This window comes from Rhinopithecus roxellana, chromosome 3 (assembly GCF_007565055.1).
Source record: "Rhinopithecus roxellana isolate Shanxi Qingling chromosome 3, ASM756505v1, whole genome shotgun sequence".
Lineage (NCBI taxonomy): Eukaryota > Metazoa > Chordata > Mammalia > Primates > Cercopithecidae > Rhinopithecus > Rhinopithecus roxellana.
The window spans coordinates 95,418,958-95,444,609 of record NC_044551.1 but is presented as its reverse complement, the minus strand read 5'-3'; positions in this window follow the sequence as shown (position 1 = coordinate 95,444,609).

The following is a 25,652-nucleotide window of genomic DNA, read 5'->3' as shown; positions in this document are numbered from 1 at the left end:
TCTTTTCCCTTCTGTGTCTTATTTATGTAGTTATATTTGGTAATTTATAACTATTGGTATAGGAAAAGGCAGACTGGACTCCCCAAATTTAAATTTCATTCTCATTCTCAGGCACCAAATTTTGGTATTTTCCCTTTGGTCTCTACCACAAAGCCCAGAAGCAAGAAATATTTTGCTTCTACTTTTCACCCTAATACCCTGAGTCTATTAGCCAGATCCACAGAGAGGTGACAAAATCAGATACAATTTGAGATGGTACAGAGGAGGAGAAAGACAGTGTGGATTTTACTAGGTCAAGAAACAGTCTTTTCGGGTATTCTCGATAGATTGAGAAGCACGTGCCATGATATGAGATTGTATGACACACTCGATTGGGAGCTCTGATTAATAATGGGTGGTTAGAGTCTTGGAGTTGTGATTAGAAACAGCAATAGATTATTCTGGCATAGCATTGGCTTGTGAATGGCCCTGGGTCCTGTGCTAAATTCTACAGAGGCAGGGAATGTATCTGCAATTGGGGATTAAATTTCTTTCTGCATTTTAGAGAGATAACTCTGATGGAGGATAGGTTTGTTGGGAGTAGAAGAATGCATTGGTAGTTTACATTTTGTAGTGTTTTTTTTTTTTATCCAGACAAGAAGTGAGGGACAAGTAATGCCATGTCATGCAAATATCACATTATGAACTCAGGCCCAGCCTTCCCAGATGGGTCCCCTTCTACCCTTCTTCATCCATCTTTGGTCCATGTTAAAACAAATGTCAATGAAAGTTCAGTGAAACATGAAGCAAAGTGGCATGCATTGACTGGACAGTCACTTAGTGTTCAACTGCTTGCCCAAACCTAAAAAAGTCAATGATTTTTAGATGTCAAAACATTTTATTCTTACAGAAGACAAGAAAATATAAATATGTATTTTTGCTGTAGCTTTTAGATATTACAATGCAATTATGGAGCAGCCTATTTAATATTTTTTTCACATGAGTTCACATGGCCTGTTTGTGACTCCCTCCTAGACCGTTATCTAGTAGTAATAATAAGCTCAATAATAATATTTAAATTTTATTGAATACTTAATTGCCAAATGCCTTATGTCTGTTATTTTAGTTAATCATCACAGAAGTGTGAAGTAGGTTTTATTTTTATCTTCAGTTCAGATGAGAACATTAAGACTCAGAATGGAGGCCTGGCATGGTGGCTCCCACCTGAAATCCTAGAACTTTGGGAGGCCAAGGTGGGTGGATCACTTGAGGTCAGGAGTTCGAGATCAGCATGGCCAACATGGTGAAACCTCGTCTCTACTAAAAATACAAAAATTAGCCAGGTGTGGTGGTCCGTGCCTGTAATCCTAGATACTCGGGAGGCTGAGGTGGGAGGATCACTTGAACCTGGGAGGCGGAGATTGCAGTGAGCTGAGATTATGCCACTACAGTCCAGCCTGGACAACAGAATGAAACTCCATCTCAAAAAAAAAAAAAAAAAAAAGACTCAGAAGGGTGAAGTAGTCACTTTCAAGGTCACCACAGCAGGTGAGTAGCAGACCAAGATTGAAATCCATGTCTGCACTATCCAGAAACACAGCTCTTAACCACCTGTCTTCCATATCAGCTGCACACTTAGCTTTCTTGGAGATGAGCTATGAAAAGGAATGGAAAGGAGGAGAGATTTCTGCTGGAGGAAAGAGGGTTATATGAGGAAGAGCTAGGATTCAGCACTTTTGGAGGTCACCTTGATTAACTGGATTTACAGAGAAAGTATCATTTACAGAGAAAGAGAATGTTGACGGGGCAGTTGGATATGTTGGGCATGTATTTATGTAACCAAAATTTGTTTTTATTGAACATTTAGATTTTACGCATCTAAATATCACAGCTTTTAAGGGTATATTTATCAGTTTAGTGTTTGTTAAAAGGAATCCTGTTTGAAACTTCTAAGGAAACTGCATCCCTCCAGTGTAGAGTCTGATTTCTATGACAATGACATTTTTCAAGAAGTTATGTTTTTGACCTATGTTCATCTAAACTCTCTAAACTCAAATTATTCCAAAACAGTTTCATGTTCTTGCTAAGGTGTCCATATTTCTCCCTAAAACACTAGATAGTTATGCTGTTTCCTGATTGATGTCTTGCCTTTATCAACCAGACTAAGTGGGAGACAAGATAGATTGGAGCAGAGTTCATTCTATAACTAGCTAGGGCTCCTTGAGATAGAAATCTTCAATGCTAAACATTGTCCCAAATTCTGCAAGTTTACTCACTTTGGAGAAACATGCTATTAACACTTGAATGACATGTCTTTAAACATGCATGAAAATATTTTCATGGTTTAAAAATAAATTATAAACACCTATATATGCAAAACCCTTTATATAATACATATGAAACAAGATTAAGCATATAAATTGATTTTACAAAACCCTTTAACTTTTCTCTAGTCATACATTTTCTGGTCTTTGTACTTGCAATCTTTCCACTTCATTCTAAACACACACACATGCACGTGCACACACACATACACACACACACGTCTGGAATGTTCTCTTCTATTTGCCTTCTCTGTGGTGACAACACCGACAAAAACAGTAACTGCTAGGGATCACCATGCACTGTCGTTGAACGTCACAATGTTCAGCACAGAATGAAAGTGTGAATGCTGACAGAGCAGTGCTGGAGAACGCTGACCGAGGCAGGGCTGAATGAGGTGGCATACTCCTGCTTGCTCCCAAGAACATAGATGGAAATGTATAAAAAATCCACTGAAGCCCAGGGGCCTGAAACCCTTAGGCCCCAAGGTCACCTGGCATTTCTTCAGAAGAATCAGCCTTCAGCGATATTAATTTTCTGATGAATATGTGTTTTAGTCCTCCTCTTTTAATTACTATGCTGTACAGATATATCTGGGCTTCCTGAAATATTCATTAGTCAGTCCAGCAATACTTTTCAAAGCATTCAATTACTAGTACAAGTATAAGCCAAAGGAAAGTTCCAGGTGGCCCCTGCAGTGCCTTGTCCTCCATCTTGATTAGGGGAAATACAGAACTATTTAACCACCCCCTTTATGATGTTCAACCTAAGAAAGCTCTTTATCTAGGAAGATCCAGCTCTGAGCCTCAGTATTACAATGCTCTCTATTTTCTTCTCTATTTCTTCTATTCCTTTTTATTTCCTCCACCTATACTTGTATGTCTAGATACAAATGCTCATCTCTCTTCTAGTTAATAGTTTTCCTTTAGGGCTTAAGTTCATCTCTAGATGTGTTCATCCCTCCACCTTCAATGTGCTTGTCTCATGGGTTGCCTTCTGCAGGAGATTGACTTGGCCACACTGTGGCCATTTGCAATCACCCTCTGCCCTTCTGGTTCTGCTTTCCCAGTTCTATTTGCCATAGAAACCACCACCTCCAAACTCACTATATAATTATTTATTGTGTTTACATTTCATTGTCTGTTTCTCCCCAAGAGAGTCTAATGACAGATTTTTGTGTATTATGTTTACGAATGCATTCCATAGGGAACATAGTAGATATGCAAAAATGGAACCAGGAATTAATATTTTGCTTACATAACCATTCACATTAGTGCTGACTACACCTGAGAGTCCTCTTCTGCCCATCAGCGGAGGGATCACTGCTGTTGCTCTCTCCCTGGATTCCCTGATCTAGGTCTCGGTACACTGACCAAGGAACTCAGTAATGTGGCTTCTGTCTCTTTGTTTCCTCAATAATTAATCTAGATGATATTCAGAGAACAAAAATCATACTTTCTGGTTGCTGGTCTTCATTCAATCAAGAATTGGTAGATTAGAAGCATGCTTATGGCACATTTAATAATCTCTTTATACCCACCTCCCTGATAAGATTTTGTTCTTTTGAGAAATGTAATAATAGAATACTTGTCTACTTGGTATGATCAGCTTTCTAAATTTCTGACCTTATTTCATTAGGACATTTGACATATTTGAATCTGTTAAATCCCTAGAGGCAACTCGACCTATAAAGATTGCAGGTCAACAGAACAAATTTACGGATCACTTACTACATTCAAGGCACTGAACCAAATGCTGAGGTTCTAAGATAAATAGAACATAAATTGTGTGCTATCAGTCAGTGGTTGAGGGAGTCTCAGGTATAAATATACCTACACATACACATATGTAAAAATAGATTTGCATATGCAAGTACATATATATTTGTATGTGTAAGTGTAATATAATAAAAATATGTGTTTAGGTTTCCCTCTCTACTTAAACATTGTTCACGGGCAATGACTTCAGGTTTTTTGAGTGAATGTAGCGTAATCTCAAGGTCAGCCACTGTTCTTACAAAACAAAGTAATTTTGGAAATGTATGGGCTTCCAGTAAAATGTTTGTTTTGAGAAATAAATTTTAGTGTCAGCTTGAGTCACTTTAATACAGTGTTCTCTTCATTTAAAATGACATCTTTGAAGTTTAGTCACAGAAGTGACGTTTTTACTCAAAACGAAATTAATTCCTTTGCCATGGCATTAATAGCTAATGTTATCAGTGGGCTGAGTTTATGATTCTGTGTGTCACATGCTATATTTCACAAGGGATTGTACTGATTTCTAATACGTTGTTTCCGAGTTTTCACTCTTCTGTATTGTTGATGAAGTCTGCCTGAGTTCTTTTCCACTCCCAGCCATGCAATTTCATATAATTATAAACGCTGTTTAAACTTCTATTACTATGACACAAAATCTCAAGCTTGAAGACAAGATGCATTTATATCGGCATGTTAACATTATTACTGGAAGCACAAGAAGTTCTAATGTGATTCTTTTAGAGACAAGGAAATAATTCCTTCCCCTTTTCATCCTACTTCATGCTCTGAGCTAGGATTATTCGGTTTCTTTTTTGTGTCTCAGAAATTCTGCACAATTCTGTAATAGTGTTTAGACATTGTGAGGAAATAAATATGAAAAATACTGTGAAGTTCCTTTGAGGTTTTATTTTCCACACTCTCTGCTAAGTTGATTGTTTAAAAAGGTACATCTTCTCTTTCTGGCTTTAAGTCTCGTAGGCCATAATGTTTCTACGTAGAACTCAATGAGGAGAGATGAGAAGGGCTTTTCATGCCCAAGCCATCATTTGTTATAGCCGATAAGTCCTTTGGCCTGAGGCTCTTATGGATGTGGAGAAGAGGCACAGCCCATAGTCCCACCAGTGGGGTACACTTCATGTCCAGCAGCTTCCAAGTGTCATAGTCCTTATGACCGTGAGACCTAAGGCTGCTGCATCAGAAATAACACAGGGAGGCCCAGGGCCTTGCAGGTTTAGAATGCAAAATCAGGACGTGAGGTTTTGGGTCCTGGGCCAGACATTTTAAATGGTACACAATTCTCAACAGAATCATATGTGGTAGATACTGTTATTTTTATGCAGAACCTAGGAGGGACCAGAGACTTGTGGGAAAAAAATTGCTGTAAACCACAGAGGTGTTAAATAGCAGCATCAGAACCAATCAACCTGACCCCAGGCCTCTTGCTCTTTTCTGATTCTGTGCAGTGTTACTGAGCCTCAGGAGCTATAGAACACCACAGCCTCTGTGAGTGTTGCCAGATAGCTTGCTCTGCTGTTTGATTAGAGTTAACATTTTTGAGCAAATATAATGTGCTCATGTAATTTAACTTTGTACTGGAAGGGTGGTAGAGATAGATCATACTGCCTTTACCCTCAAGGAGCTTAGAATTTAAAAGAAAAGTTTAAATGAGTGAATAACTAATAATACTAGGAAACACATTACAAGTTATCACACAGGGAAATGAGAATCAAGGAAGTCTTCATAAAAGAAGGAGGATTTGATCTGGATCAGAAAAATAGAGAAATATGTTATAGGAAGAAATGAGGGTCCTTAGGATTCTTCTGGAAGATATAAAATTATGAAACAAGAAACACAGCTAGAAAACTTATGGATATGGTGTAGGAATAGTGATTGGTTTATTTTGGCTGGAATATAGCGCAAGTAAAAGAAAAGACTGGAGATTATTGCCAAATTTCAATGCCACTTTAAGGACATGTTAGTTTATTCTGCAGGCAAAGGGGAACTGTGGGAGGGTTTTAAACCAGGAGAGTGACATATTAACAGTGGTACTTTTGGAATATAATATTGATACTTAAAGGGAAGCAAAGATAAGAAGGTGTTTTATCAAAGTTGCCACTGTTTGTGGATGGACGGTTGTTGGTTGTCCAAGTACCTCTTCTGAGAGGGATGTAAAGCAGCTGTGTCACTGAGCAGAGTGTTAGGGAGGAGATGGAGGGGAGAGGAGGTGAACTGATGGCTTCAGGTTGTGTCTGCAGGGATACTGACTGGGTCCTTTGGTCTCTGACTTAGTGGCTACAAAGAAGTCGCTGGGAGACACACATGGGGAAAGCAACAGGTAAGACACTGATGCTCAGTAACCACGAGCAACAGGAGGGGCTGGGACTACAGGGGGTTCCTCAATCTATGGCAATGATGGTAACCTGGATCCATGGCTGTGGGAATAGCCTAGCTATTATCAGGGTTGCTCCAATGCAAAGCAAGGCAAGTGCCCCAATCTGGGGTGGCACACAAGCTAATAAGGAGCATCATTGAAACTTACAAAAGATGGCCAGGAAAGACATCCTTGAGATGTGACTTTGAAGAAACGAAGTGAGGGAACCGTCCAGGAAGATACTTAAGATAACAGGCTTTCTAGCAGGTGGAAAAGCAAGCCCAAAGTCCTTGAGATAGGACAGTGCCAAGTATGTCTAAGGAACATCAAGGGGCCCTCACTGCTGAAGTGAGCAAGTAAGGAAGAGAAGAGTTGAAGAAAAAGTGAGAGAGGTGATAGGGAGCCAGATAAGGTATGAATCTGTGGGTGGTAAATATTTTGTTGTTACTCTGATGAGATGTGAAGACATGTGAGGGTTCTGAGTAAATGGAAGACCTGGTCTGCTGCAGCTGTAATAAGACTACCCTTGATATTGTACTGAAAATCGATTACCTTGGAGAAAGGGTGGAAGAAATCAGATCAAATAGGAGGCTATTGAAGTAAATCAGCCTAGAAATTATGGTGGCATGAACTAGGTATATGACAATATATGATTAACGGTCAAACTCTGGATATAAGTTGAAGGTAGAACAAAAATGAGTTTCAAACAGATTGGACAGGGGGTGGTGTGTAGGAAAAAAAGCTGTCTAATACAACTACCTGTTTTTGGCTTGTGTACTGGAAGAATGGAGCTACTAACAGATGCAGGGAAGGCTGCAGGAGGATTTTGGCAAAATATTAGAAGCTTATTTTGAGCAAGTACATTTTGATATGTCTACTAAGTGTCCTGTGAAAAAATCAAGAAGCTAATTGGAGATGTGGGCATGGGAAAAAGTTGGAGCTGGAGGTATAAAGAGAGAGCTGGAGAACCCTCAGCAGATAGAGGGCACTTACAACTATGAGGGCAAATGAGATCAACGAGGGAGTGAGTGTCAAATGAAAATAGAAGAAATCCAACAAAGAAGCTCTGGGGAACTCCAGCCTTTGAAACTGGATATTGGAAAAGCCAGCAAAGGAGACTGAGAGAGATATGAGGACAACAAAGCAGATTAGACATACTGGAAGCCAAGAGAATGAAGTGTTTGGAGGAAAAAGTGAGGATCAGTCCTGTGAAATCTGCTGATAGGTCATGGCAGATAATGACCATTAGATTTAAGATGAAGATGATGATGATGATGATGATTGGTGGCCTGAAGAAAGACAGTTTCTGTAAAGTTGTGGAGGCAAAAACATGATGGGAATGGGTCCAAGAAAGAATGGCAGGAGGAAACTGGTGAAACAAGCAAGAGACAAGTGAGGGAGATGAAGTTGCCTGCAGATGAGTAATTATGGGAATTGAATGTGCGACATGAGCTGGATAAGGGAGAAAGAAAATGTTTTGGATGAGTAAAAGTTAGAAAGGTGGTTGATCAATAGATTCTAGGTCTGGATGGGTTTAAATAATTGTTCAGTTTCTCAGTTGGCTTGGGCTGCTATAACAAAATGCCATGAACTAGGTGGCTTAAATGACAGATGTTTAATTATTGTGATGGTTAATATTGAGTGTCAACTTGATTGGATTGAAGGATGCAAAGTATTGTTCCTAGATGTGTTTGTGGGAGTGTTGCCAAAGGAGATTAACATTTGAGTCAGTGCCTTGGGAGAGGCAGACCCACCCTGAATCTGAGTGGGCACCATCTAAGCAGCTGCCAGGGTGCCTAAAATAAAGCAGGCAGAAGAAAGTGGAATGAGCAGACCTGTTGGGTCTTTCCGTTTTTATCTTTCTCTTGTGTTGGATGCTTTCTACCCTTGAACATCAGACACCGAGTTCTTATGGTTTTGGACTCTTAGATTTACACCAGTGATTTGCCAGGGGCTCTTGGGACTTCAGCCACAGAATGAAGGCTACACAGTCGGCTTCCCTCCTTCTGAGGTTTTGAGACTGGAACTGGCTTCCTTGCTCCTCAGCTTGCAGACAGCCTGTGGGATTTCACCTTGTGACTGTGTGAGTCAATTCTCCTAATAAACTCCCCTTCATGTATAGTTCTGTCCCTTTAGAGAGTCCTGACTAATATACTTCTCATGGTTCTGGAAATTGGGAAGTCTAAAATCAAAGTACTAGAAGATTGAGTTCTGGTGAAAGCCCTCTTCCTGGTCACTTTCTTGCTGTGTCCTCATATGACAGAAAGAGAGAGGGATGGGGGTGGAGGGAGACCGAGAGAGAGAGAGAGAGCGCGCGAGCACTCTGCCCTTTATTTCTCTTCTTTTCAAGACACTAACCCCAGCATGGTGCCCCACCCTCACGACCTCATCTAAACCTAATCACTTCCCAAAGGCATCACCTCCAAACATCCTCACATTAGGGGTTAGGGCTTCAAGTTATGAATTTGGGTGTGCTATATATATACCATGGGATATTATGCTGCCATAAAGCAGAACAAGATCGTGTCATTTGCAGAGACACGGATGGAATTGAAAGCCACTCTCCTCAGCAAACTAAAGCAGGAACAGAAAAGCAAACACCACACGTTCTCACTTATAAGTGGGAGTTAAATCATGAGAAGACATGGACACATGAAGGGGAACAACACACACTGGCGCCGGTCAGAGTGGGTGTGGGAGGAGGGAGAGCATCAGGAAGAATAGCTAATGGCTTCTGGGCTTAATACGTGGGTGATGGAATGATCTGTGTAGCAAACCCACCATGGCACACATTTACCTATGTGACAAAACTGCACATCATGCACGTGTACCCCTGAACTTAAAATAAAAATGGAAGAAAATGGTATAAATTTTGGGGAATACAAACATTCAGTCCATAATCTAAGATTGTGTTTATAGACAGTGTGGGCTGAAAAGTTAAAAGATAGTGATGATGTGTGGGATTATTGAAATTCAGATAAAAATAATTTATGACCATGGAAATAAGTGGCCAAGGTGGGGCTAACAGGATCTTTTAAAGAAAGAATTGAGAGACCAGATAGTTGGAAGGATGGGAAGTGTGGCAGGGTAGGAAAGTATTGGGAAAGAGTGTCAGTAGTCAGCAGCTGAACTCTTCTGGGAGAGCCATGGAAGGTGACCGTCCCAAGAAGGCCAAGGAGACAAAGCACAGGATGATTCAATGCTGGGATTTTTGACGGGGAAAAGAGGAAAAGCATTTAGAAATGGTAAACAGGAGAGTCACTCATTCCAGCCCCAGACCCCATAGCACACAGGGAGTGGAGGACTAAACAGTCGCTGCTCAAGAGCTCTGGAAGGGAATCCCTGTACTTAGGAAGAGCCAGGTTTCAGTCAAGTTTAGAAGGTGATGGAGACTTTCAGAGAAGACGTTGAGGCTAAGGGTTAGGGCTGATAATTTGCCTAGAGTTTCATCTAGGTGAAAGAAAATATGTCAGGAGATGGAGGGTTGGGGATGGGATCAGGCAAGGCAGCCTCTGGAGCAATATGAAGGTTAATATCCAGGGAAAGAGGAATGACCTTGGAGTCATGGGTCTCATGTGATGACTGGGATGAGGAAGTACAAGCAAGCAATTAGACTAGTCTAGTTGGTCCAAGGCATAGAGTGGTGAAGGTGCTGTGAGGGTTAAGGAGAGGGAGGGATGTGGAGTCAACTTCATCCCAGGTAAGCGTGTCCTTTGTGCTCTTGGATTTACCTCAATAGTTGTCTGCAAGATTGGCCTTTCTCTAAGGCATCCCCCCTGCCTCTTCCCAGTGCTTTACACATTCTAGGGTTTTCATAAATATTGTTGAGTGATTTAAAGAACCAAGGGTGAGAATGATATGGGTAAAATTCAAGCCAATTCCAGGAATATAGTTCATGAGGAATATAGTTCACTTTCACCGGGATCTTAATTGAAAGTCTGATTTTGCACATAGGCAATGGAGATGGTTGGTCATACAATTTATTTTTTCAGAGCATGAAAGGAAAGGTGCAAGTAAATTTTATGCAAAAGAACTTTAGAGTGGAAATTTGAGATTTTTGTGGCCAAGGTATAGTTTTTTGACATGCACATTTTTTTTCTTGGGGGAGTGTATTTTTTGGCTAGTTTTTATACTCACGAAAGCAAGATGAAGAAAAACAGCACTAGAAGAAAGAGCTCTTATCCCCATCAGCACCAGCTCTGGAGGGAAGGAGAGTCACGGATGAAGAAGGGTAAATTTCGGCAATGCACAGATCTCTATACCACTTAACACCTCATGACAACTCATTAAAATAAACATCTTTTGGTTACTGGAATTTTTCCAAATGAATGAAGACTTCTCTTTGCCTTCAGATGTCTTCTTAGAAGCAAGCAGGTTTTCTGCATTTTTTTTCAGGGTTTTAGTTATCTTTGCAATGAATTTCTAACAACAGAGCATCTGCTAACAAAGTTTCTCTTAATTTTCCTTGAATCAGAGAGCAAATGATTATATGCAGAGATTGGCTCTGTCTTCAATTAAGAACAATGGATTTTTAAGGATTGGAGAAATGTTAGGACATTAATTTACCTAGCCTGCACTTCCCTTAACTCTTAATTCCTCTGGAACTTATTTTGAAGTGGCCCACAGAGGTTAATTAACTTGTCATGGCCCTAGTCAGTCAATTGTAGGTTACCATTTTCGGAAAGCTCTAAGCTAGGAGACTTGATAATTATGTACCTACAGGAGCCAGAGGCCCTGAAAGACACAGTGGTGGTGTGGGCAGAGGTGAGCTGAGGAGGAGAGGCAAGTTCAGAGTCATCAGGCCTTCCACCAAGTAGAAGGTATAATTCCAGCCTCCTCTTTCTTCACTTCTTCCATCTTTGATTCTCTCTACCTTTCAAATCGTCAGGCACAGCCATTTTTCCTCCTATTTATGTCCGCCACTCCCCAGGGTAAAAAAGTGAAAAAGATGGAAAATCTCTAATTTCCAAGGGAAATTACAATTTATTCTGATGACTTTTGATTTGTATACTTTATAAATTTTTCTATTTAAAGAAGCAAGAAGTATGATTAAAAGGTGGTTTTAAGTATGTCACATAACAATTATTCATGTATGTTATACTACTTGTTATATAAACTTGTATTCACAAGTTTACTAGGGGTGGCTTGCTACAAATTTGATTGATTCTAAACTAAAATACAGAAAGCTTTCCCTAAAAAAGCTGACAAAATCAAAATTCATTTTTGTTTTTGTGTTTTTAATGTAAAAAATGTTTTATAATTTATTTGATAATAGTTTTCCATTTTTAAACTTGTTTTTAAAATAGATACACAAATATTGAATTGATGAAGTATACTTGCTATGAAATAGCTTGCTGGAATTTTAGTTACACAACACTAATGAATATTTACAACATATGATTTAGAGTGTCAATTATTTTCCCATATTTGATTATTATATTTACTGTGAAAACTCATTCTGAGGATAATTGATTCCCTCCAAATTATATATGTGTGTGTGTAAATATGTGTGAATGTATATATAAATGTTCACATATGTGTATATACACTAATACATATGCTTGTATGTATATATGTGTATATATGTATAAATATGTATGTATGAGTATGTATATATGTGGGTACGTATATATATCATCAAATAATACCTTATACTTAAGTGGATTAAGAGAAATTTGACCTAGAAATGTGAAGCTTTCTGGGTTCTAGTCTCAACTGTTCAGTGAGCTTGAAGAAGGAAAGCAATACCAGGGTGCCTCAAATTCTTCATTTCTTTTAAAATATTGTGCCATGAATATCAACTATCTCTTGAAAGGTGACTACTATTGCTGGCTTTATGAGAATAATTGGGGAAGGTGATGCATAAGAAAAAGTGAGTTTCTGGGGAAAGAACCTGTCATTTTTTGCCCTGCAAAGCCTGCTGTAGCAGGGTGGAAGTTGCACGGGTGCATGCATGTAATACTCAAAGTACAACCCTGGGGAGCCCTTTCACCACCTTCTCCAGCCTTAAAAGCTTTCAGACACCTGATTTCTTTTCATCATTCCTCCAGGAGCCACAATGTCAGCCTTGCCTGTCGAATACTACAACTCTCCCAATCCCCTGTTTCCAAGTTGCCCTTGAGACATATACCTGGCCCTGTAACTTCTTTCTGTAATTTCCTCGGAGTCCATGGATGGGATGTAGAAGGAGGAGTGTGGCATACAAGAGCTATTAGGGCAGACTAAGAGTTGTTATGATGTCTTGTCTTTGAACTTGCCAATCGCTGGGAGTTTTTCAGTGCCTACATTATATCCAGCAGTATCCTAGGTCTCCCCTGAGATACTGAAGAATGTTCAGACATGGGTTATTCTCTGTGAACTTGCAATCCATTTGGAACAATAAGATTAGCCAAAAAGACATAATACAATATTAATTGTTAAACCACATATGTATTATGAAAAGGGTATGGCAGTTCCCACACTAGACTCTTCCATATATTATACCTCAGTTAACACTCACCAATCCTGTGAGGAAGGAATCATTTCACAGATGTTGAGACTCAACTTTAGAGATGTTAGCTAACCTTCCTGATGTGTGTTAGGTAGTAAATGGGAAAGCAGGAACAGCACAACAGTCTATATAACTCTATACTCATTTTCTTTTTATCAGAAATAAAATTACTGGTAAAATTTCGGGAGAAATATAGCATTTCATTTTCTGTGGTAGTCTTAATGAATTCCTGAAGATGTTGCTGACAACACAAGAATCCCATCAAATGGCAATATGTTTCTGTTCAAGGCACTTAATTCTAAGAATAATGAAAATCCTAATCTATTCTTGTGAGTCTCCAGTGTCAATAACCATTTCTTCATATTCCACATCAAGCAACTCTTTGCCTGCAGTTTTGTCTTATGGTGTCACTTTCCCAGCTACATGAACACCCAGGGAAGTTTCCATGTCTGTAAACTAAGGCCAATTATACATGGACTGTTGTTACTATTAGTTGTAACTTATGTGCAAAATATTTCCTCGCTCGTTACGGATAGTAGCTCTCCTGAGAAAATATTCTGCACAAGTAATTCCAGTTTTGTTGAACATTTACTAGGCATTAATAGCTGTAGGAAGAAATCTCTCATAACTTGACCTTGAGGCTCTAACTCTCTTATAGGTGACTGCTCCAGGTGCAGCAATATGGGGCCTTCTGAGGCCAGAAATGTCCTGCATCTCCTGTTGCTTTTAGGTATTGCATCCAGATTTTTCTCCACTGTGTACATTTTCAACTTTAGAACCGAACTCGATCTGTGTCGTGTTCTTTCTCCATAGTCTTGCATCCAAATAATTTGTACCCTTGAGGCAGTGCAAGGCCATTCTGATATTTCATAATTAGGGTTTGCTGTCAAGAATTGGACATTACATTTTTTACCAAAACATCCTGGTAAAGCAATGAAACTCTCACAGGAACTCTAACAGAAATATAGTAATTAACTGCTTAATTATGGTTTGTAAAAACATCATAATTATTTAAGCTATAAACATATTATTAAAATACTGACATTATAAGAAAAATGAAACAGGTACAGAGGATTGTATAGAAAGGCAAGCACACTTACATTCATTACTATTACAGATTATACTTTAGTAAATTGCTGCTTAATATAAGTTTATCTTCTCAATTTTCCTTCCAGGTTTAAAAGCTTCGGCTCATCTTGGTATTTCATATTTCTGTTCAAATTCATCTGCAAACCTGTAATGTGTCAGTGTACGAGATCCTCCCATATATGGAGAAAAACATGGAAATTTCCTGATTGAAAGATATTCATAGAAAGATTTCTCTTTTTCCTTTAAATTCTTTGTTCACAACTCCTCCTTCTGTTTTTACCAAGTCACAGAGCAAAAAGCAAAAAATAATCCTACCGCATAAGGCCAATAATTTCCCTGTGAATTACCCATGGCTGGCTTTTTCCTCTATTATTTGCCTCTGTTTTATCTTTATATTTTCTTTTGTTTCTATTCTTTTCTTTTCTTCTCAGATACAGATGATTTATCCTTCACAAATAAAAACTTTGAGCACGTTTGAATCAAACCTTCAGTTTTCTAATAAATGTAAGTCATTCAAACAGACCCCAATAATTCTGTTCTAAGTGGACCATGATTCTTTTTTCTCCCAAATCATCCATTGTGAAATCTTATTTGAACAGAGTGTAAAAATAATAACTCCTAAATTACATAACTTTTTTTCTTTATAAGAAATTATAAATTATAAGTGTAAACAATACTTGTCTTGAATAAAGAAATCAAACGAAGGTCATCTTTGGTTTGGAAAACAACATTTTATGGAATAGGCAGATGATGCATTGCCCTAAGAATGAAGAATCTTAAGGCAAATGGGGAGGTACAATGGGGAGTGAACCTGAGGAGGGAATTATCCAGTGCTTGAAACCTCTGAAGACAAACCTGATAAACATGAAACCCTATTTGTGATTGCCTTTAAAGGAAAATGAGGCAAACAATGCTAAGTATGAGTCATGTATTCGAGTCAAAAGAGATGGGATTGATAATACAGATAGGATATGTGAAAGGGGATTTTTTAAATTTTTATTTTATTTTATTTTTATTTATTTTTTATTTTTATTATACTTTAAGTTCTAGGGTACATGTGCATAATGTGCAGGTTTGTTACATATGTATATTTGTGCCATGTTGGTGTGCTGCACCCATCAACTCGTCAGCACCCATCAATTCATCATTTATATCATGTATAACTCCCCAATGCAATCCCTCCCCCCTCCCCCCTCCCCATGATAGGCCCCAGTGTGTGATGTTCCCCTTCGCGAGTCCAAGTGATCTCATTGTTCAGTTCCCACCTATGAGTGAGAACATGCGGTGTTTGGTTTTCTCTTCTTGTGATAGTTTGCTGACAATGATGGTTTCCAGCTGCATCCATGTCCCTACAAAGGACGCAAACTCATCCTTTTTTATGGCTGCATAGTATTCCATGGTGTATATGTGCCACATTTTCTTAATCCAGTCTGTCACAGATGGACATTTGGGTTGATTCCAAGTCTTTGCTATTGTGAATAGTGCCGCAATAAACATACGTGTGCATGTGTCTAGGAGGAAAAGAAGCAACAGACAAAGGCCAGACCCATTCTTGCATGGAGAAGACTGAATCTGTGATTCAAGCATCAGATGAGACAGTCAGAAGATATAACTTGCGAGTCATAATTCGATTAACACAAACACATTGAATGTCAATGGGATATCTTTTATTTTTTCCCCCTTTTTAGCATAATTCATTCTTCATATCCTCAAAAGTCATACATTCTAATTGGAACTATGTCTACACATAAAAAATGATTAGGAGGACACTTGGTTAGGTTATTTAATCCCTCTGAGCATTCACTTCGATGCCTGTGAAATAAACATGATGATACCTAATTGTGCTTTGGTTGGCAGTGTTCATAATAACTTTACATGGCCCTGGATTCTTCTATACTGTATTTTATTTGATAGTGAGTAGCTGGTGTAAGAAGATCCCTTCAAAGTGCAGCATTAACCACAAACATTACAGTTAATTCTGTGCCTGCGCAGTGTAGGTACTCAAATGTTTGTTGATTAAAAAATAATTTGTATATGTTTACAGTATAAACATAACAGCTAATAATGCTTTGATATTTTCAGCTCTGCTCACTGGTATCATCTATAGTGTCCACTAGTAGTATTTTTATTTCTCAACGACAGTGAGATAGTTCAGTCGATGTGCTGACTGAATAGAAATGTTCACAGGTTGGAAGAACAATTTTTTACTGTTCATTTAATACATAAATTTTAATATAATTTTACCTTTTGTTTTTCACAGAAAGTCACCAAGCCACGTTTAGTTTGCCAAAGAGTAAGCATTTAAATGTGGCACACAAAGGATCTGGTTTCCCTAGCAACTAGAAACTCCCCCATCACTGTAGCCTTCAATTCCATTTACACGTCTGCACGTTTTTCTTCTTTTATTTTTTAAGTGGGAATGCAGTTTTAGAATAATGGTTGCCAAAAATAGATAATAGCACAAATCAGAAGGCCATTTACACAGGTAATTGAGATGTTACTACATTTTCTATTCCATATTCTCAAAGAGTTCATTGGAATACTTAATGGTTAGATAGTGCTTATCTTTTATTATTTTTAGTAAGTTTGTGAATTTTTGAACAAAAACTATATATTTCTAAAATTTGGTTAGTTAGCAGGATATAATTATTTTTAATCAGTAAAACAACTATTGTCACTGTTTAAAAATACATTATGATCATCTGTGTGCATAGAGATATGTGTACAATATTTATATTGCATATGAAATATTCATTAACATTTGTGTTAGCATTTTAAAATGTCCTGTGTTTGAACAAAATAATTAGAGACAGGCCTAAGAGGTGGTGGGATGCTGTGCTAATATGGGGAATATTTGGAATGTTTCTGTTTACGGATGGCATCAAGTCTCATATGCAAAATTGAAAAGATCAGTCTATATTTTACTGAATATAACATACTAAGTCTTGATCTTGGATAGATTGAGAAAAACAATGAAACACTGAAGTCCTGGTGTAGTTCTTCTGGTGGCGTGTTTAATAAGCCACACAGGAAATGCTGGAGATCTTAAAGATAGTTTACAGGAGCGTCTTCCTTGGCCCCTCATTGCTACAAATTCTCTGTACTCTTCTTGTATCCTTCCTTGCCAGGTCCAGGAAATCCAGATCCAGTGGGTTGGGTGAGAGAGAGCATCAGTGTCACATCATCACATGTATTAATTTATAGAATTTATTAAATGGAGACAAGTTATCTTGAAGATATCAGTTTATAAACATCCAATCATTAAAGATTTACACTTTGAGCAAGTGTGGTTTCAAATTCTAAGAGTGCAGTGAATGGCTCTGAAGCAAGAAGCTTGCATTCCACCTGGATAGCATAGGACCAGGAAAACAGAAGACACTCAGCATCAAAATGCTTTCCTCCTTCTTCACAGTTTTTTTTTTTTTTTTTAAAGAAGAGAGCCTGGACATTCCTGTCAGATCTACTATACATCCTTAATGGTTTCTTGTGTTCAGACCTTCCTGAAGAATTGTGGTTTCAGTTATTCTCAACCTGTTGTATGTCAACTCATAGAGACCTGGTTTTAGGACCTTTGTGGTTACTACTATCTGTAGATCAAGCTCACACAAGAATAGGCACATAATTGGGGAGCTGCGAGCCTCAGGATAGATAGATAACTGGGTTGCTCCCTGTCTGGAGTGAATAACAAGGCCTTTTTCCTTCCTCTGGGTGTTTTGAAATGGGGTATACTACAAATAAATATTGTGGTGTTTGAGAGGCTGAGCTAGAATGTGGGAATTAATATGCATAATTAATTTAGGAATCAGATGTAAATCACTTATCAACGTGAAGCCCTATGCTTTTTGACTTCCCTGAATTCCATTTAAGCTACATGAATAGCATCCCAAGGTCTGTGTTTTTGACCTTGATCAGAAAAATAAACTGAGTTGGAATAGATCCACTTTTCAAAAGATGAGTATATTCTCAGTTGATGACTTTACAAAGTTTACACAGTCACACGAGAGTTTGTTCTCACCATCTTTACTAAAAGAATTATCTTTTTGGTTATCTGAGACAGTAAAATCTTGAGTTTTCTCTTAAGATGAATGAGAATGAAAATAGCATTAACTTTTCTGAACATTTCAATATAGTGAGTCCCTGATACATACCTTATGTACATAAAATCATATCCATATACCTGTGCAAATGTGTTAGCTTGATTTTCATTCTAACTTACATCTATCTCTGTTCCAAATACCGGGAGGATCAGGAATTCCTAATGTACTCTTTAGAACTGTTTTTGGATTCTAAAATTGGAGCAACAGTTTGGTCAAAAATTCATGGAGACCCAACCTTAAAGTAGGATTTTACATATAAATTAAGTTTTCCCTTAATTGTCTAGAATATATTACTACACCTCTTAGAACATTTTAATGACTTTTGTATTGATTCATTTGTTTGTGCTTTGATAGCTCCTTGGGGGTGCCAGAAGCCTTGACTAAGTCCCTCTATTATTTCTGTGCCTTGGCTGGACTGCCATGGTTCCTCTCTGACATATCCTTTAGAATTGCTCTCTGTCATTGATGGACATTTGAGTTGGTTCCAAGTATTTGCTATTGTGAATGGTGCTGCAATAAACATACGTGTGCATGCATCTTTATAGTAGCATGATTTATAAACCTTTGGGTATATACCCAGTAATGGGATGGCTGAGTCAAATGGTATTTCTAGTTCTAGATCCTTGAGGAATCACCACACTGTATTCCACAATGGTTGAACTAGTTTACAGTCCCACCAGCAGTGTAAAAGAGTTCCTATTTCTCCATATCCTCTCCAGCACCTGTTGTTTCCTGACTTTTTAATGATTGCCATCCTAACTGGTGTGAGATGGTATCTTGTTGTGGTTTTGATTTGCATTTCTCTGATGGCAAGTGATGATGAGCATTTTTTCATGTGTCTGTTGGCTGCATAAATGTCTTCTTTTGTGAAGTGTCTGTTCATATCCTTTGCCCACTTTTTGATGGAGTTGTTTTTTTTTTCTTGTAAATTTGTTTGAGTTCTTTGTAGGTTCTGGATATTAGCCCTTTGTCAGATGAATAGATTGCAAAAATTTTCTCCCATTCTGTAGGTGGCCTGTTCACTCTGATGGTAGTTTCTTTTGCTGTGCAGAAGCTCTTTAGTTTAATTAGATCCCATTTGTCAATTTTGGCTTTAGCTGCCATTGCTTTTGGTGTTTTAGACATGAAGTCCTTGCCCATGCCTATGTCCTGATTGGTATTGCCTAGCTTTTCTTCTAGGGTTTTTATGGTTTTTGGTCTAACATTTAAGTCTCTAATCCATCTTGAATTAATTTTCATACAAGGTGTAAGGAAGGGATCCAGTTTCAGCTTTCTACATATGGCTAGCCAGTTTCCCAGCACCATTTATTAAATAGGAATCCTTTCCCCAACCTAAATGTCCATCAATGACAGACTGGATTAAGAAAATGTGGCACAGGCCGGGTGTGGTGGCTCAAGCCTGTAATCCCAGCACTTTGGGAGGCCTAGATGGGCAGATCACGAGGTCAGGAGATCGAGACCATCCTGCCTAACCCGGTGAAACCCCGTCTCTACTAAAAAATACAAAAAACTAGCCAGGTGAGGTGGCGGGCACCTGTAGTCCCAGCTACTCGGGAAGCTGAGGCAGGAGAATGGCATAAACCCGGGAGGTGGAGCTTGCATTGAGCTGAGATCCGGCCACTGCACTCCAGCCTGGGCAACAGAGCGAGACTCCGTCTCAAAAAAAAAAAAAAAAAAAAGAAAAAGAAAAAAAAGAAAACGTGGCACATATACACCATGGAATACTATACATCCATAAAAAAGGGTGAGTTCATGTCCTTTGTAGGGACATGGATGCAGCTGGAAACCATCATTCTCAGCAAACTATCGCAAGAACAGAAAAGCAAACACCGCATGTTCTCACTCATAGGTGGGAACTGAACAATGAAAACACTTGGACACAGGAAGGGGAACATCACACACTGAGGCCTGTTGTGGGGTGGGGAGAGGGCGGAGGGATAGCATTAGGAGATACACCTAATGTAAAAGACGAGTTAATGGGTGCAGCACACCAACATGGCACATGTATACATATGTATCAACCTGCACGTTGTGAACATGTACCCTAGAACTTAAAGTACAATAAAATAAAAGTTATTCCAGAAAACAAAACAAAACAAAAAAGAATTGCTCTCTGTCTACTGAGTTCCTGTTTATTTTTCAAGTCACAGCTCAAATGTCACACGTTCTGCATATGTTCCTCAATTTCATTAACTTACTCAATCAGTTGTATTTTTTAAACATATACGTTCTAGTGTTGTATGAAGGGTGTTTTAAATGCTTTAGTATAGAGATCTATATGCAATATCTGTCACACTTGTTTGCAAGCGTCTGTCCTTGAGGACAAGAACCAGAGACCACTTCTCTGTAACCCTGACATGTAGCTCAGTTCTGGATGCTGAACAGGTGTTCAATGTTAGGTCACTTTATTTGATGCATATTTTAGACTGAATTATCCCCCTCACTTTCAAATCCATATGTTGAAGTCATAGTCCCCAGTACCCCATAATGTGACTGCATTTGGAAACTAGGTTTTTTATTTTATTTTATTTTATTTTTTTTGTAACAGAGTCCCCAAGGGACTTTATTTTTTTGTAACCCTGTCCCGAAGGCTGGAGTGCAATGGCATAATCTCGGCTCACTGCAAGCTCCCCATCCTGGGTTCTAGTGATTCTCCTGCCTCAGCCTCCTGAGTAGCTGGGATTACAGGTGCCCGCCACCCTGCCCTGCTAAGTTTTGTATTTTTAGTAGAGACGGGGTTTCACCATGTTGGTCAGGCTGGTCTCAAACTCCTGACCTTGTGATCCACCTGCCTCAGCCTCCCAAAGTGCTGGAATTACAGGCGTGAGCCACCGTGCTGAGACTAGGTCTTTAAAGAGGTAATTTAAGGTTAAATGAGGTCACTGATGAGCCCTCATCCCATATGACTGATGTTCCTATGAGAAACGGAGGCTAGGATACAGGTACAGATACAGATACAGGAGGAAGACTGTGTGGAAACAGGGAGGAAGCAGATACCCATGAGCCAAGGAGAGAAACTTCAGAATAAAACTAACTCTGCCAACACATTCATCTCAGACTTCTGGCCTCCAGAATTGTGAAAAACTAAGTTTCTGTTGTTTAATCCATCCAGTCTGTACTACTTTGTTAGGGCAGCCCTAAGTAAGCGAATACAGTGCCCGTGAAAACCATTTTTTATTATGTTCTCTCTCAAGAGCAATCAATGGATCCGCATTCCATAATCATCTTTTATTTCTGTGTTTTTTGGTTTCCTGTGTACTGCATTTCATCATAAAACCTCAAGCACCTTCATCTAGCTCTGTATCTCACTTATTATCTCACTCATCTCTCTGTCCATCATTTCGGTATCTCTTCGGTTGAAAATGGCCAAGCTGGTAGTAACTTCTTTTAAGGATACACTATGTTTCACTAAAACGTGATTGTAATCTTCCACTTTTCACTACAGAGGATATAGGCTAGAAAGAAAACATGCATATGTGTTTTTGTTTTGGAAGATGAGAGCCTAACCTTTGCAGATTCACTGCTAACTGCTTTGGGTGGCAGTTTTCCTGAGAATTGTTTGTTGTTAATTTTGAAATTTTTTTCATTCATTTTATTCTAACTTCTAATGTTTATCAAGTTGCATCTTTGGGATGTTGCTAAATTCTTTCCTGCCCTGAGCATTTCATTGCTATGTATACCTCTTAAAAATGTAACATTGTTTTTAATAGCTAACAGACTTGTAACTGCAACCTTTGTGTCTCATCATGCGGACTCTGCCAGATTTTTCTTTCTGCTTGTCTTTGAATGCTCCACACTCACATTCTCAGGAACTGTGTTATAATCCTTTTCCAACTGTCTTCCTGCTATTAAATGTACAGTATACAACAAGGAGTACATTTAACCAATGTGTTCTCCAAAAGTAGCTTTGAGCATGGAACATCAAAAGCAAAATTAGTTTGGCAATCGTAACACCACATCTGTTCAGGGAATTTTTTTCCCCCAAACCATGAGGGGGAGCAAAGAGAAATAAATGTATACTACATGGCACATTTTTTAAAAAAAATCAAAGAAAGCTGTGTGTGAAAAAGGAATGAAAGGATACCCAAGACAGAAAAAATAGATGGAATTATATACTGCCCCAAAGACAAATTCACATTTTATTCTGTTCTGCCTGTTAAGTGCTTATACAGGTGGCAACAGAAATATGGGGTGATTTGCAACACTTTCATTGTGCTCCCCAGTCCTCAATAAGCATCAATTACTATTGGGCAAATGACTTTCTCCAAATACATCTGAGCAGTCATATATTTCCATTATTCTGCACTTAGTTTCAATGGCCTAACTGTAGATAAAACTCTGTGTGCGTGTGCCTGCTGCGACGTTCATTGCGGCAACTGCACCTGTTAGGAGAATGTTTCTGCTTATTACAAACATTTGGCAAACATTGAGGCCATGTCCACAGAAGGCAATTGTTTTTAAATTAATACTGGATCATTTGCCTTCAAATATTCTATTTTCATTTTTCCATGTTCCTCATATGCAAAGTTAAAAAAAAAAGTGAAAGGGGAAGGTGTTTTTTTTAAGCAACCCAGTCCTACAAGGAGACTGGTTTTGAAATAAGGTGGCCTTGCCAGGGTTCTGGGCACTAGCAGGCTCCATCCTGATACTGAGCATTTATTCTTGCTACTCCTGCTAACTTATCCCTGAATCTTTTTGAGACGATGCAACAGAACTTTCCTTAGAGCTTTGTAAGTCCTCTAATTTCATCTCCCTGCCTCCACCACTTTGTCCCTTACTCTGAAGTTGGGGGAAAGGTGATAAGGAAAGGGAGAGAGAAATAAACTAATGTCTCCTTTTTGAGCCATGCATAGCAGAATAGAAGTGAATGAATATAGCAGAGAGGAATAGATCAGTTAAATATTACCTCAGTATCTACCTAACAAACTGACAGGTATCCAGTCTCTACTCCTCCACTGTTCGCTCAATTGTGGTCTTTATCAAGGATCTGCTCAACTGCGGCACTCTCAAAGCCTGTTGCTACCTCTAATAATCTCTTCTCCTCCAATTTATCTACTTTTATCAAATTGTTTTCTTGAAACAGATCACATACTTCCTTGAATTAAGATCTCTGATGGCTTCCCACTGCTAAGGGGAGAACATGAGCTTTTGTGTCAGACTTGATCTTGAATCTAAATTCTGCTATTTAATTGTTGTGGTTAGCCTTACAGAAAACCGCTTCACATCTCTGAGCTTTGGTCTCCTCAACTGTAAAATGTAAAAAAAAAATCGCATCTTCCTCATAATTTGTGAGAATTAAAATAATATACCTTTGGCACCTAGCATACTGCAGTAAGGCTTTGTATCCACAACCCTTATCACACTCTTTTCCTTGTTACTCCCCACTTTGAATATATTTTCCATATTCTCTCTAGTACCCCTCTAGTAACAACCTTCTCAGAATTGCACAGTTTCTTTCCTTCAGTAGAAACAAATGAAATCATAACCTCATAAAATAATTGTTCCTGCTAGTATGTTGACTTTCCCTTTGTTTTCTCAGTCCCTCCACCTGGCCCTGTCTCCCCCTCACCCAAACATTCAGCTCATGCCCTCCATTTTTCACTGGGAAAATAAGACACTTCATTGAGAAAGACACAAGGAATGTATTTTATTGAGAAAATAGAAGTTTCGTTAGAGTAGAACTCTTTCCTCTTTGTGCTAAAACTACAAATATAATTTGCCCTATGCACTGATTTTACATTTGCCTTCCTATTTTGTAGGAGAATTGCCTCTGATCCTTGGAATATAAATTTCTCCACTTGTTCTCTGTGCCTTTCCAAAGACTGACCTCTGCTTGGTGGGCCAGCATCACTGCTTCTTTCGGATCTTTCTCAATAATATAAAAATATGCTCTACCTCTTCCCATTAAAAACAAATTATTTGACCTCATATCCTCATCTAGCCCTGTTTCACTGTGCTGTGTCAGCACAGACCTGCAGGAGGGAGTTATCAATCTCACCATTCTTCCCTTCTCATCTATTCACCTATGATTCCCTCTTCAATCAACTCTTAATTCGGCTTTGGCTGCCAGTAAAACCAACCCTGCCCAGGTCATTAGAAAAATGTCACGCTGCTGAATCTAGTGGGCATTTCTCTGCCGTTGTGGTACCTGACTTCTCAGAAGCCCTTAACACAGCTCTTTAAATACTCTCTTCTCTGTTTCCATGGCATCAAAGCCATCTTGAATTTATTTTCTTTATTTAGTTTACATATATACATATATATGTACATATATTTATGTACACATATATACACACATATATTACTAAGTGTAATATATTTCACATAGATATGACATACAACAGAATTTATGAGAAACCTCTATTTTCATCATTTGGATACCATTATCATGCCACAATATTATTGTTAAAGGGTGATTATTTATAGTTTTTAAAAAAATCATTTATTTTAGCTTTGGAAGTACATATGCAAGCTTGTTATATAGGTGAACTGTGTGTCATTCTCACTCTGTTACCCAGGCTGGAGCGCAGTGGCACGATCTCGGCTCAGTGCAACCTCTGCCTCCCAGGTTCAAGCAACTCTCCTGCCTCAGCCTCCCAGGTAGCTGTGACTACAAGGGTGCACCTGTCTAATTTTTGTATTTTTAGTAGGGACGGGGTTTCTCCATGTTGACCAGGCTGGTCTCAAACTCCTGACCTCGGCCGATCCACCCACCTCAACCTCCCAAAGTCCTGGGATTACAGGCGTGAGCCATTGAGCCTGGCCTGATAGGTAGCTTTTTGATTCTCTCTCCTCCCATCTCCATCTGCAAGTAGACCCCAGTGTCTGTCTTTTTTTTTCTTTGTGTGCATGTGTTCTCAATGTTTAGCTTTTACTTAGAAGTGAGAAGATGTGATATTTAGTTTTTTATTTCTACATTAGTTTGCTTAGGATAATGGTCTCCAGCTCCATCCATGTTGCTGCAAGGGACATGATCTCATTCTTTTTTATGGTTGTGTCGTATTCTATGGTGTGTATGTACTGCATTTTCTTTATCCAGTCTACCATCGACGGGCATTTAGGTTGATTCTATGTCTTTGCTATTTTGAGTAGTGCTGTGATGAACATACATGTGCATGTGTCTTTATGGTAGAATGATTTATATTCCTTTGGGTACATACCCAATAATTGGATTGCTGGTTCAAACGGTAATTCTGTGTTCAGTTCTTTGAGGAATTGCTGCACTGCTTTCCATAACAGCTGAACTAATTTACATTCCCCCTCGCAGTGTATAAGTGTTCCCTTTCCTCTGCAACTTCACCAACATCTGTTATTTTTTGACTTTTTAATAATAATTATTCTGACCAGTGTGAGATGCTGTCTCAGTGTGGTTTTTAATATACCATGTGGCATGGTTTTGCCTTTCTCTGATGATTAGTGATGTTGAGCATGTTTTCATATGTTTGTGGGCTACTTGTATGTCTTCTTTTGAAAAGTGTCTGTTCATGTCCTTTGTCCACTTTTTAATGGGGTGGTTTGTTTTTGCTTGTTAATTTAAGTTCCTTATG